This window comes from Protopterus annectens, chromosome 4.part0 (genome assembly GCF_019279795.1).
Source record: "Protopterus annectens isolate FY-2018-M chromosome 4.part0, PAN1.0, whole genome shotgun sequence".
NCBI classification, from domain to species: domain Eukaryota; kingdom Metazoa; phylum Chordata; order Ceratodontiformes; family Protopteridae; genus Protopterus; species Protopterus annectens.
Window position 1 is genome coordinate 1,031,227,908 of NC_056733.1, and position 14,927 is coordinate 1,031,242,834.

Below are 14,927 nucleotides of genomic sequence, written 5' to 3' on the forward strand. Positions count from 1 at the left end.
CGGTATCTTGGGTCATTCGGAAGATTCAGAAGGACTCCCAAAGATCATTATGATGATTCCCTTTTCGCCCAGGCAACAGTAGTTCTTTCTTTTGGAAATGGTCAGGGGCAATTAACCACAAGCTTGCTCGCAGACTGGATTTACTCGCATAAGACCTGGAGTGTTTGCTGCATCCAAAACAACTGCAGTTGATTGTATGAAGGATAGGATTGTAATGCCTTTTAGGTACCTTAATTCTGAGGAAGTACAGCTAGTATAAATGGAGGCAAGAAAATCTGCTGCTAGAAAATCATATATTAATAAATGGAAAAAGTTTTCTAGTTTGTGCCAAGAAAAGACCAGCATCCGTTCAGGGCTAGTGTTTCTATCCTCTGGCCTGTCATATACCTCAGTCAAGCAGCATTTATCTGCATTTGGATCCCTATCTTTCTGTACTGTCTCGTGAAAGTTTTTGTAAAAGGTTTTGCATATGAACCCACCGTCTAGCTTCTCCTTTGGATCTTAATTTTATATTTGGAACGCTCTTGTAGTGGATCAGCCTTGTCTTATTTCCACAAAAGATGCAAGGTTTCCATAAGAACTAATGCATCTTTCACGTCTAAAATGGTATTCTTGTTTACCTTGGGCTAAGCCATCCATCTCCCTATCTGCGTTTCAGAACCTAAAATGAGAGAGAAAAGACGCCCACAGACAAATCTGGTACTATCTTAGCAGAACAAAATCTTTCATGAATTCTAATCGGTTGCTCATTTCTTGTAAAAGTAAGAAAAAAGGGCAGTCGTTCCCACCACAATAAGACTGTTCAGGGGCAGGGGCAAAGCTTGTTCTACCAGTGCCTTGGCTTCATCTGTAGCTTTTTGGAAAGTATTTGATTCTAGAAGTATACTAAAGGCAGCAACTTGGTCCTCCGTGCGTATTTTTACAAGCACTATAAATTAGAGATTCCTTTTCCAGGTCTAGGACAGGCTTTGGTAAGACTATTCCCCATGAGCTCCTGGACACTCATCCTTCCTCCAAGTCTGTCTAAGCTTGGTAATCTAGCCACACAGTGTAGGCAGCAGTAATCGTATGATGAAGATGGTACAGTTTAAGTAAACTAAACATGACAGTAGATGTTTGATCAGTGCTGAAGTATCTGTCCCCCCGCTCCCCTTTTTTGTATATTTTTATTGCCAAGTTGAATACCATTATTTTTATTTTCATAGCATTGTCCTTGTCGGGGCTTTAGGGTCCCTCTCCGTTTCCATGAAAGCGGTGAAGTGCTTGATATTCAGACCTGACTTAGTTAGCTTAGCTGGAGCTAGCTAATGGCTTGGATAACCAGAAGGAGCCCTGAAGCTTTGGAAGCTTGGTATCCAGTGCACAGGGTGGCCTTAAGAGCATGGTACCAGGCGTGCGCGGGGCAGCCGCAAAATGGTCTTGACCTGTTTAAAGGCGTCCAGTGCATCTTAGTTTTTTTTCCTTCTCTGTGAAGCTCATTCCAAATGACGGGACCTAGTCTAATACTCTGTCCATGTTTCAAAAAATTCTATTAAGGAAATTGGTAATTTTTGGAGCTTTTCATACTGTAGCTTTGGTGCTTAAATAAGGAGTATTTTTTTTCAGAAGCGGCAGTAGCCAGTGTTTAAGATTTTGAAAAAGTGTGCGTAGAAGATGTGACATTGTCAGTTACTGACAGGTGTAAATGATTAAAACCTGTTCTAACTAGTCATCAGAAGTTCAGTAATAAACTAGAAAATTATTTGTAACCAGCCTACCTATTACAACTCCATTTCTATATTGCCCATCAGAAAGTTCAGCGGTTGCAACTACATTAAGCCTTGACGTACTCCATTTAATAACTGGGCGCACTATTTTGCACAAACCTTGTACATGCCTGTGTGTTTCAACATTTGATTACAAAGCATGTGCGAAGAGAACACTTTAAATCGAAAGATGATCTGATGAAATCCAGTTTGTGGACGAAAGTGTTTCTCATGACTGAATAAAACAGTCTTTGACTAAATCTACTTCATTGTTACTTATTTTTTTATCATTTTAAATCTAGAGAGTTACTTTTGAAGTGTTGGACTGCTGTTAACTCTTACTGAATGCCTGAATATGGCCATTGCTGTGATTTTGGAACCAACAAAAAGTACAGACTGCAGGCATATTTCATGCTGGGGGTTGGCTGTTCTCCTTGCATCTCTGATTTTGTCTTGTGACTTAAATTGTGGCTGTACACGGGGTGTAAGGTGTGAGGTGGAAACACCAGTACCACTGGTGATATTTGTTTGGTGCTTAAACCAAGTAAGACTCGGTAAACGAGAGCAAAAATGTGGAATTTTGTACCTCCAGACAAGGTCAGAAGGTAATACAAAGGTAGTCTGTTAAAAAGCAAGAATCTAACTGGATGTGTACCTAACCTGCCCCTTATGAAATTCTAAACTTTGTCCTTTCTGCTACAGTCCACCATTCCCATTGCTTGCGTAGGTATCTTTGGGCACACAACCTTCTCTACTTAAATATTCTTGCTGTTCTACCTAAAGTAGCCCTTGTTCTTGCTCCTAGCTATGCTCAGACATTTTTAATCGTACTTATCATTGATGATTTTCTGACTTGTTCCTCTCTTCTTACTTCTACTTTTTACCAAACTGTCCACTATTGCTCTCCTATTCTTTTCAACTTCACGTTCTTTATTTGTTTCTAAATTGTACTTTCTCAGTTTTAATCATGGCTTGACTGTTTATTGCATGTGATGAGGGATCTTATGTGCTTAATGGTATTTTTTTTGTTGTATTACCATGTATGTATGTGTATGCCAAGTACATTTGAGCAAGTCTGGACATAGTTACCCTTGCATAGTAAACCACGTGCAGTATCCCAGTTTACAAAGTAACAGCTTCACAAAATAAAGGTAAGTTAATGTTTATCCCTTGTGCCACGTCTTGACACTTCTCACTGTGAATCCATCGTAGCCTATGTTAGTCAGTGAAGCTAAACATCTTTCTCTTGTCTACGCCTACTTTACTTTCTACAAGGAAAATAAGAATCCTTAGCTGAGGATGCCTTGCATTGGCTCAAACTTCAGCTGTGTCATAATGATTTGAGATTTCAGCACTGACTTTTTTAACCACTGGAGTCCTACACATCCCTCTCTACAGACTTTTGTCTCCCAAATCTCCTCAGAACCTGTTGGAACAGATGAACGCTGGCAGGGAAGGCTTACCCATTTGTCTTCTTGCTTAGTAATTTCCCATGAAGGTGTTTTAGTGATCATTTTCTAGTCTGTCATACAGAACCGTACTAAAGTGCAAATAGAATGAAAGTTCACTACTCACTTTGTCCACACAAATGAGGTATCACAGTCCTCAACCACGCATCATCAAGAAAAAGTTTCTCAGTTGCTCTCTCACTCAAAATAATAAGTTGTATTTTATTCAAGTCAGCTCCTCTTAGCCATTGTCAATGAGTCATATCCATTCAAGGAGAAAAAAACAGTTGTGCATCATTGTTGGCCTAGATTATCCCTGACCTTGATAATCATGGCCAGTAGGGACTGTATGCCATAGTTATATCACGCATCCACTTAACTGCAGTGATGTGAGAAAATGTTGTGTAGGACATAGAAATGTAAATGTCATGTTTCATTGAACAGCAAAAGCACAGATGAGCAACTCTAAAAGTTGTGGAACTTTATTTCCTTTCCCTTGTTAGATTGCATATACCCAATTACCTTTCCCAAATTTCAGTGTTTCACTAGCCAAGTTTCTTTAAAGCTATGGAAGTCCATCTGCCAGTGGCATAATTCCCACGTTGTGATTAATAGTGTACCAGTGATCTTGCTTAAGTATCTTTAGTCATTTTTGAGCGTGTTCTTTCTGCTTTCATATTTTGGGACTTTGGGTAGGCATATGGCAGTTTACATGGAATATCCTTTGGGAGGTGTAATAGTGCGGGTTCCTAAAGATGCTACTGTGTCATTTTTTTTACTTGTGTTTGTGAGATAAGGAGAGTAAGACTCCAGTGAGAGTTTTTGTCTCACTTCTGATTTTCACAGATAAGATCATCACTGTGCATTCAAGGGGGGTGGGTATATAGTTTGAGGATGTGAGGTTAGCATTATGATTGTTTGCGGATGTCTAGGTCTTTAGCTGTAAGTGGGATTTGCAGAGTATACTAAAATAGTACTCTGCTGAAGGTAAGTGGTTTGGATGAAAATTTGGCACTTGTGAATCAGAATTAAGCCCTGAAGGTAATGGGAGAGCTTTTCCCTCGATGGAGTTGCTGATCAGATTCTTCGTTTACTGGGCATCATGTGTTTGTATCTTTACCTGTGGTCTTGAGCTTTGGATAGTGACTGAAAGGATAATCTAATGGTTAAAAATCTCCAAAAATCTCTTTCATGGGGTAACTGGGCTTACTGTTTGACATTAATTCATCACCAGTCTAGGAGGCTGTATTGAGTACAGCTGTTGCCTGAGGACACATTGGAAGGATTCTCAGTAGGATGGGAAGTGCCCGGTGATCAGCAGGAATTTGTTGCTGGAGATGGGGATAGTGAATACTTTTCTACCCTTCTTAACTTCCATCAGGTTGAGTGGCTTTCAGAATGAATGGATTTTACCAGTTCAAGCAGTAGCACAAAAGAGACTTCTTTTACTTGAGTATATTGTTTGTTAGTCTGAGAGAGCCATAGATCTGAATGTAGGGAAGAGGGTCTGCATGTAAGGATCATAGCATTTGCAGCTGTTAGGAAAGGAACATACACAAATAGGTATTGTAGATTTTGTTGCCTGTTGTACTTGTTAACAGCTGTAGTTTTGTTTGCTACATTAGTGAGCAACATTAGTGAGCAGTGAGTGGTGTATGTTGGGAACCTCAGACGTATGATCCTCAGGCCTTGAGCTTGTATATTTCTAGGTGAGGGAAGCAGCTGCACTACGCTGCAGTGACTACAGAATGTCCCTTTGCTGAAAGTACTACTACTCATGTAGCCCTTAAGGGTATTTCAAGTTTTGAGACTGCTGGTGAATGTTTTCAGAAATGCAAGTGTTTGATTTTTGATTTTTCCTTGTTTCAGATTAACTGCTGGATACGGTGCCAATCCTGCGTTTCTTCAATGAGGAACTATAGGCTTATCTTCTGCCATAACCTCAAACAGCCATAAATGACCAAAGACTGCTTGTTTGGTGAGGGCAACGGGAGTGTAAAATAACTTCTAATTTGTCTCCTTTTTCTAAAAGGTAAGTTTGTAGTTGTGTGGGACATGTATGTTGAAGCTGTAGCCTGCTGAATGTATTTTACAAATGAAAACATTGCTTTGTACACTATAGTAGCAAGTTTGTCATATGTTGAGTACAGAATTAGAATTTAACAGTTAATACATATAAACCTAATATGCTCTGTTCCCTCCAGAACGCTCTGTCGGAGATGCTGAGGGAGCGGACTGGATTGAGTGGGGAGATGATTTGAGTTATGCTACAGAATCGGAATTGCCTAGACATAGTAAAGCCTTGCTGAGTCTAATTACGGTGGCTGCCAAAAAAGCAATTACTAGAAAGTGGAAATCAAAAGTTTAGACCAATTTTACTAGAAGTGGTGAATATAGTGACAGAGATAAAAGAACTGGAATTGGGATTTTTAGAAAAGGGAAGGAGCAAACTACATAGGAAAAAATAAGAATTGGGGGAACAATGTATGCAGAGAAGGAACAAGGTTTAACTCGTTCACTCCAGTGGAGCTCAGGAAGTCTGCACTGTAACCTCCAATGGGCTGAGCCTAAGCCATTTGACAATCAGATTATGCCCTCACATTTCAAACAAATGTTCATATCTCTGGAACCATAACAGTTATGAAAGAAGTATAAATGGCCAAACCCTTCAGCACAAGCTGTTTGTATAGTGGTAGTATTCTTTTAGGTTCTAGGTCTTAAACTGAATTTTATAAGTCACAGTAAACAGAGTAACTGATGTTTGTAGAATTTTTGTAAACCACTTACACTATCTCCGCAACCACTCAAGTTACATATGTACTGTCAACAACATTTTATTCATCTAGCTGAGAGCTTTCATATGAGGCTAAGGAGTTCTGTCTGTTACTTGGTTGTTGAGAATTTATATAGATATAATTTTCATTTTTTTTAAATATAAAAACAGTTAATCTCTTTACCTGTACTAGACAGAAGTCAAATATTAATACAGTTAAGTTTGCCATTGTCTAATGTTTAAGATGAAATATTTATAACCTTGAATATAGCATGGCTTTGGAATTATTTATGGAATATAAACAAGCAATATTTGATGCCTAGAGGCGTCATTAGGAGCTAACTGCTGCACCTGGAGATGTTGCTTGGAGAAGTGGCAGGATTTGAATGAGCCATATAATGCTTAACTGAAAATGACTGGATGGTTTATAAGTGATGTATAATGTTTACAACTACAGTTGTTTCAATGGTGTCTGTGATGTAAACTGTCTAACAAAAGTGATATAATTTTGTATGTTTTTTATTTAATTAAATAAGATTGCCTTTGTCATATGTGTAAATTTAATAAAGATGTTTGGAAAAAAAAAAAGATAAACCCAGAATGCTCGGACTGTGGGAAGAATTGGTCTGAAAGGGGTTCTCCTCCATGTTTTGATTTGAGTAAAGTCCTTTTTATACTCAACCTATTATGAATGTGTGTGTTTTTATGTCATGCAGTATGACTACAGTTTTAGAAAACGAAAGTATAAAGACATTGGTCACAGAGTAGAAATTTTAGCTATTGCGCATTTCTGATCATACAGCTGTAATAATGTTATGAGGTTATTTACTTCAGTTTTGGCAGTCGTATTTTTCTGAAGGGTGAAGTCTTCCCTCACTAGCTCCTTCAAGGGTGAGAATTCCTTTACTAATTGTATCCTGTAGATGAGGTAACCACACTGGCGGCCACGGTGGTGCAGTGGTTAGCATTGCCACCTCACAGCAAGAGGCTCTCCGGTTCGATCCTTGGCTGGGCTGTCTTCTGTGCGGAGTCTGCATGCCCTCCCTTTGGTCGTGTGGGTTTCCTCCGGGTGCTCCGGTTTCCTCCCACATCCCAAAGACATGCTGTAGGTGGATTGGACACTCTAAATTGGCCCTAGGTGTGAGTGTGTGCATGTGTGCCTTCTGTGGAAGGTTGGGCGCCAGGCTGGCAACTCGACACTGTAAAACTCCACTACCAGTCATGAGCGGACAGGTGATCCGCTGTGGCGACCCCTAACCGGGAAAAGCCAAAAGAAGAAGAAGATGAGGTAACCACACTGTAAGTGGCCACTTACAGAATAATGGCTTGACTGCTGTATCCCACAACTACCTCCCTGAAATTGTTAGAGGACAGTGATTTAAAATTTGTTGCTATGGCAGTACTTATTTTAATGCATGTAGTCTTAAACCAAGCTTAATGGTTGTCGTTGTCACTGTATTATAGTTAGAAGTCAATAGTATTTTTTTTCTTCAGCTTACTGATCTGTTAAATATTAAGAGATAGTTGCAGCATGTCAGTAGGTCAGTGAAACTGTCAATTTTCAGCATTCATTTTTATTTGTTTTGCAGTGCCTGAAATTAGTAGGCCAGTTAGGTCTGACTGCTTAGTGTCCACTGATTACTGTCATTCTTAAATCTGTGTTGGTGTAGCTGTTGCTAGAGCATATGGTTATGGCGGGATATATAATGGGCTATTAGAGCCTGTAAATCTCAGTGGTTAGGTATTCCCACATGATTCTGCTGTGTGTGCATGAGTAGTTGCTGATAACCTAGTTGTAATATGGTGCATGCTGAAATAGCTGTTTGTCAGTCTAACATTAGAAGATGTTCATCGTGTTACACTGCTGCAGTCATTACACTAGGGTTATCCTGCCATCAGGCGGTTCCTCAGTCGGCCTGAGTTCCAAAGTCTTGGTCCGGCGTTGGTTGCTGTTGCCTCCTCCCTGACGTCAGTGCGACAGGGGTATATAAGATGCAGCCGATGCCATTTTCCCCCGTCTTTCTTGCCGCGCGGTGCCCAAAGCAAAAGCAGTTTGCAAGTGCCGGTCGGCCGTCTCCTGAGATTTTCATTCCGAATCCAGAACCGAAGTCTTCTACAAAGCTGAGTACCCCGTTGGGGAAACTGTTTCTTGCTTCAGACCGATGTCAGTAAAGGTTAATAACTGTATTTCTTGTGGGAAGCAAATACCTCATAAGGATTTCCATTCCTATTGTATCCCATGCCTAGGCCCAGACCACGACGTCACTGGTTGTCGGTTTTATACTAAGTTTAACAAGCGCACTATTAAACGTCTGTTTGATTTTGCCCGGCATTATTTTGGTAGAAAATTCAATTATACCATGCAGTCGGAACTTCCAACGACCGGAATACACAAAAAGCGGAAAGACTAGGGTAGGCACCCGAAGCCCAAAACTGATGACGAAGCCTCTTCTAGGCCAGTCGCCGGTTCTCCGCTTCTGTAGAACTACAGGCCGCCTCTGACTCCCACTTGGAGATGGCTGGGTCTTCGGACGCACAAGTTATTCATCATACCGAGACTAACCTTTCAGAGGGATCTGGAGTAGAGCTGAGCAACCCACAGCTTCAGAGGGTGTCTTCAGACCTACTCAGTTGAGCATTAAACCCTCAGCTAAGTCTAAGCCTTCTTTAAAATCAAAGAAACAAATACAGCATTCGCTAGGACAGGCCTCCATGCCTAAGAAACAAATGCTCAAAATGGCCGAAGACCTAATCCCTCTGATCAGGGGGTCCCATCCCCCTCCTGATAAAAGGCCTAGACAGGATGCAGACTATGACCCATCCGACCAGGTGTCCATCTCTTCTGATTCATCCTCAGACCTAGGATACTCTTTACCCCCCTATGAGGATTCTGATGCTGAGGAATCAATTCCATCAGCCTCACCGCCTGAGGACTACTCCTTTGGGGAAACCCTACATATCATTAGGGAGCATTTCCACTGGGAAGGCCAGGATTACTCAGAATCCAAGAAAAGGCTCGAAGACTTCCTTTTATTACCTCAACACAGACCCCTTGCTATTCTGCCAGTGTTAGATATTGTGTATGATGTGTATATTGAATTCAGCTTAAATCCTGATTCTTTACCTCCAGCCCCTGTTAAACTTGACAGATACTACAGAGTCCCTGACTCTCATAAATTTCTGTATAAAAGCCCTGTAGCTGACCCTGAAACTATTTCTCAGGGACCCAAAAGAGTTAAGGCCTCATCGGCCAAGAATCCAGTTCCCTCTGACAGAGATTCCAGAGCATTAGATGGGGAAAGAAAGTGTATATGTCTGCAACTTTAACAATGAGAGCCTTAAATTGCCAGTTTCACACGCTAAAATATCAGCAATTTTTACCGTCTCAGTTGAAACAAAAATGCTTCCAGAATCAGATCCTCCTAATTTTAAAGAAATGCAGGATTTATTGCATGCAGCTGAACAAGTGGGAAAGCATACTTTGCAATGTGGTTTTGATTCTCTAGAGGCCTCCTGCAGAGCAGCAGTTACAGGCTCTGTCATTAGAAGACATGCTTGGTTAAAAGAACATATGTTACCAGATCATGTTAAAGCAAAATTATTGGATGCACCTTTGCAGGATGTGTTTGGAGTTAAGGCAGAAGAGGTATTAAAGAAAATGGAGGATAAGGCAAAATCTATGCAAACGGTGAAGGATTTCTTACAGGTTCAGCCTCCTAGATTTAGCAGAAATTGGCCAACTAAGATTTGGTCCTTTCCAATTACAGACCGACCTCAAAGGGGAAGATACAGACGTCCAAGAGGTAGAGGTCAAACACAAGGGGCAGGATTCACGAAGCCTCCGTGTAAGAGTTACAAGGCTTACACGGAGGCTACAGTTAAACGGTGTGACGTCAGCATGTATGCATATTCATGAGGGCATGCTGACTCACACCCAAGGCTGACACTGTCTGTGTAAGACAGTAGGGGGCATGTCCTTAGGGCGAGCCCTGCAAACGGACACGCCCCCAGAAGAGTAACAGTCCCGAAAGTAAACCCCCACGTTGGCACAGCACAAAGCATCAGAGCCTATCCATGTGCAACTAACAGTGGGTTAGACTGCCTTCAGGTTCATAGCCGACGCCATTTTCCCCAGTCTTTCTTGCCGCGCGGTGCCCGAAGCAGAAGCTATTCGCAAGTGCCGGTCGGTCAGATCCAGAGATTTCAGCTACCGAAGACTTCTAAAAAAGCTAAGTACCCTGTTGGGGACTCTTACTTGCCTCAGCCGATGTCAGACAAAGTAAATAATTGTTTAACTTGTGGGAAACAAATACCTCATAAGGATTTCCACTCTTACTGCCTTCCTTGCTTAGGCCCAGACCACGACGTATCAGCTTGTTTAGCCTGTGCTTCCTTCAACCGACAGACACTTAGACGTCGGTCGGAGTTTGCTGAAGAGTTTTTTGGTCCCGCTTTTGCATATAAAATGCCGTTGGAGACTCCAACTACACATTTAGCCAAAAAACGCAAGGAAAAGGACCGACATTCGTGGCCCGCAGTTTCGGCTGAAACCACGGTTAGGCCTACCGCGAGTGTCTCTGTTTCGGCTGAAACAGAGTCCTCGGTTCTTCCTTCGGCCGAAAGCATGCCTCCGACGACCGAGGCCTCACAGACCCCGGCTGAGTCGGCTACAGAAATTCATACCGAAGAAGCAGGCACACAGGAATTGTCCGACACCATTCCGTTGGACATCTCTACTCCTGCACGTGGGGCAGCTAGGCCCCCTGCTTCTATGTCTATTAAGGCCTTCTCCAGGGCTAAGGCAGCTAAACTTTCCAAGGCCTTACCTACTAAAGCTCCCTCTCACAGGCCTTCCTCCAGTTCTCAGATTCTTAGCCTTGCTGAGGACCTTATTTCTTTTATCAGGGGATCCCAACCTCACCCAGACAGGGCCTCACAACCTCCTCCTGAAAAAAGGCCTAGGACTGAACCCCCTGAACCTCTTTCCTCTGACAACTCTGATCCATCCGAGGAATAATCAGACCATCAGGAAAGACCATACTCACCTTATGATAATTCGGATGCAGAAGACTCCATTCTTTCTGCCTCCCCCCCAGAAGAATTTTCATTTGGGGAAACCCTACACTCAATGAGGGAACAGGATTTTTCTGATTCAAGGAAAAGGCTAAGGACTATTTTACACTTACCACAGCATAGGCCTTTAGCCATACCACCTGTACTATCAGTTGTTGATGATGCATACAATGATGCCAGTTCTGCCCCTGATTCTCTTCCCCCGGCCCCTGCCAAACCTGACAGATATTACAGGGTCCCGGATTCTCACTTCCACTTGTATAAGGCCCACGCTGCAGACCCAGAAACCATTTCTCAGGGCCCTAAAGGTGTTGCAGCTGCCTCTGCCAAAAACCCCCTACCCTCTGAAAGAGAATCAAGAGCATTAGAGAGATGGGGTAAAAAGGTTTATACATCTGCTAGGGCTTTAAACTGTCAATTCCACATGATACAGTACCAGGAATTTTTGTTAGATCAGCTGAGTAAAAAGCTTTCCTCTCCTGTACCTTTACACCGTAAGTCACTTCAGGATTTGGTACACAACTCACATTAGGTCAGTAATCATTTCTTAAAATGTGGCTATGATGCACTGGAGGCTTCATTTAGATCAGCTATGACTGGAGCAGTGATTCGAAGGCATGCCTGGCTAAAAGAGCAATCCTTGCCAGACCATGTTAAGTCAAAACTCCTAGATGCCCCTATGGAGAAACAAAGTTTATTTGGCTCCCCTGCACAGGAGGTTCTCAAGAAAGTGGAAGAAAAAGCAAAATCTGTACAAACAGTTAAGGATTTCCTGCAGGTCCAACCTCCGAGGTTTAGCAGAAATTGGCCTTCAAAAAATTGGTCCTTTCCAGACACCTCCAGAGCACAGAGAGGCAGAAATAGACGCCCAAGAGGCAGAGGTCAATCAAGGGGTGCCTACAGGGGCCGTCAGTGGCAACCTGACAACCAGAGGAGTACCGCCACAGCTACGACTGCAACCACTCCCACAGGACAGACACAATGACTTGACTCTGATTCCGCCTACCAGGGCACAACTGGAAGCACCCTTGGGTGGAAAGTTAGCTTTATTTCCAAAAAACTGGCATTGCATTACAGGAGACAAATGGACTTTGCAAACAATAGACAAAGGCTACAGGTTTCATTTCCACACTTTACCAAAAAAGAGGAATGCCAAACCTTCCATCAAGCCAGAAGTCAGAGGCTCTAAAACAAATCACCAACTTACTAAGGATGAGAGCAATAGAAAAGGTACCATCTATGGAACAAGGCCAAGGATTTTACTCCAGACTATTCCTGGTACCAAGAAAAGAAACTCAATGGAGGCCTATTCTCGACTTGTCCGCACTGAACACATATCTCATTGTACCAAAATTCAAGATGCTGACCCTACAGCAACTTCTTCCCATGTTGGGCAAGGAGTCTTGGCTGGTGACTCTACATCTCAAGGAGGCATACCTGCACGTCCCCATACGACCAGATTGCAGAAGGCACCTCAGGTTTCTTGCAGGATCAGAGCATTATCAATTCTCAGCATTGCCCTTTGGCTTATCTACTGCGCCCAGAGTATTCACGAAATGCCTGGCATCAGTAATTGCACATTGCAGGCTTCAGGGAATTCAAATTTACCCATACCTGGACGACTGCCTAATACAAGCGGACAACAAGACAAAAATAATAAAGGATTTGACCTATGTCATACAACTGCTGCAAGCCTTGGGATACACAGTCAACATACAAAAGTCAAGACTAGTGCCATCCCAAAGGATAACATTTTTGGGTGCAGAGCTGGACACAATAACTCAGATGGCTTTTCTCACAGAAGAAAAACAAATGCAACGTCCAATTTACTTCATGGCATTGACGAGACAAACTCAGCTTACTGCAAGGAAAGTCCTGCAGGCCCTGGGTTACATGGCATCCTGCATAATCTTGATCCCACATGCCAGACTGCATATGAGAAAATTACAATGGTACCTAAGGAATGTATGGTCTCAACACAGACACAGTCTAGAAACCATGATACCAATCATTCCATGCCTGAAACAAGAATTCCTGTGGTGGGCTCAGGCCTGCCAGACCAACAGAGGGTTGCCTTTCCACAAACCACATCCAAGGCAGACCATCACCATGGACGCCTCAGACCTAGGCTGGGGGGCACACATGGGAAGACAAGTGTATCCAAGGCCTATGGTCCCAAGACCAGCTGAATCTACACATAAATCTAAAGGAGATGCTGGCAGTGAAGCATGCAATCGAGGCATTCAAAGCATTCCTCCAGCAAGGACATCTGCTGATAAGGACGGACAATACCACAGTCATGTGGTACATCAACAAACAGGGAGGCACGCATTCCTACCCTCTATGCCGGATGGCAATGGATCTGTGGAACCTAGGCCTGAATCTCAACATTCAATTGCAGGCCAGATTCGTCCCAGGAAAAGAAAATTCACTAGCAGATAGATTAAGCAGAACTACCACGGATGCTCACGAATGGATGCTGCATCCAGACATCTTCAAAACCATAACAAAGACATGGGGAATGCCAGAGATAGACCTGTTCGCCTCCCCACTCAACCATCAACTGAAAAAAGTCTGCTCAAGAGAATACCACCCACAAGCCTGGAGGGTGGACTCCCTTTCTTTCAGCTGGAAGAACCTGACAGTTTATGCCTTTCCACCTCTCCCATTGATGTACAAAGTTCTACTGAAGATCAGGGAGGAACAGCCAAAGGTAATCCTGATTGCTCCAGACTGGCCAAGGCAGCATTGGTACCCACTACTGAGAAGCATGTCTCTGATGAACTCATGGCCTCTACCTCTATGGCCTTTACTTCTAACACAGAACAACTACAAAACCCTGCATCCAAACTTGAAAACACTGCAGCTAACTGCCTGGAAAATTGCATAAAGCAAAACCAACCTGTTTTATCTCAGAGGGTCAAGGACATTATCCTGGAGGCTCGCAGACCCTCCACAAGGAAAACATACTCAGCCAAATGGAACAGATTCCTCATTTGGAGTGCATCAAAGGGAACAGATGTCACACTGGCAAACCTAGCACACATCCTAGAATACTTAGCAGAACTGTTTCACAATGGCCTGTCCTATTCTTCCATTAAGATTCATGCTTTAGCAATCTCAGCAGAGTACAACATGGATCCTCTTATCTTCTCTCAACCTCTCCTCAGACAATTTCTAAGAGGGATCAAAAATGTAAAACCTCCAAGGAAACCACCTCTGCCTGCATGGGATCTCAATTTTGTGTTGGAAAAATTGACACTCCCCCTTTTGAACCAGCAGCATCAGCAGAATTACAGATGTTATGTGATCCTATCTCGCCTACATTCTGACTGATGGGTTCGGAGCCGATCCCTCGGCTCCGACTCGGCACGCTTATGCCAAAGAGCGAAGTCTCTTATTGGCTGAGCTTACTATATCCCAGGATGCACCACTACCATTCCCCCAGATCTCGTTTGCTGCTAACTAGCAAAGACGTGGTCTCGAGCTGGCTGAGCTAAGTAGTGTCTTTTCACTAACTTTTTCTGTCAGAAATTTGCTAATTCTTAACAAAAAAGCTGTTTTAACAGCTACTCTGTGCTGTTGTGTGTGTTTTGAAAATTTTTTGTGGAAAATTTGTGTGTGATTGGTGTTTGTTCTGGTTACAGGCTCCCTTGATCCGTAGGGCCTTTCCTGTCAGTTAATCCCTTTGAACCTTTAGGGGTTCTTGGATTCCCTTTATACTTATTCACTGTTGTATGTCTTCAGTTGGCCTTTATTTTAACTGCGGGCTATCATTGTGAACGGCAAGATCTGAAGTAGGATATTCATTTGTCTGCAACCTGTGGGTTATAATGCACGAATAGTTTAAAAGTTATCGATCACTCTCTAAATTCGCATTCTGAGTTG

The 14,927-nt window shown here is 42.7% G+C and overlaps 1 protein-coding gene across 1 annotated transcript in view; it reads left to right on the top strand.

The window, feature by feature from the left end:
• Positions 1 to 14,927, top strand: part of FAM13B (family with sequence similarity 13 member B) — a 2,585,606-nt gene that overhangs the window by 148,212 nt on the left and 2,422,467 nt on the right. Inside the window, exon 2 of the mRNA XM_044069837.1 lies at positions 5,063 to 5,225. The gene's annotated coding sequence lies outside the window, so the exon portion shown is untranslated. The remainder of the gene's footprint in view (positions 1 to 5,062; positions 5,226 to 14,927) is intronic.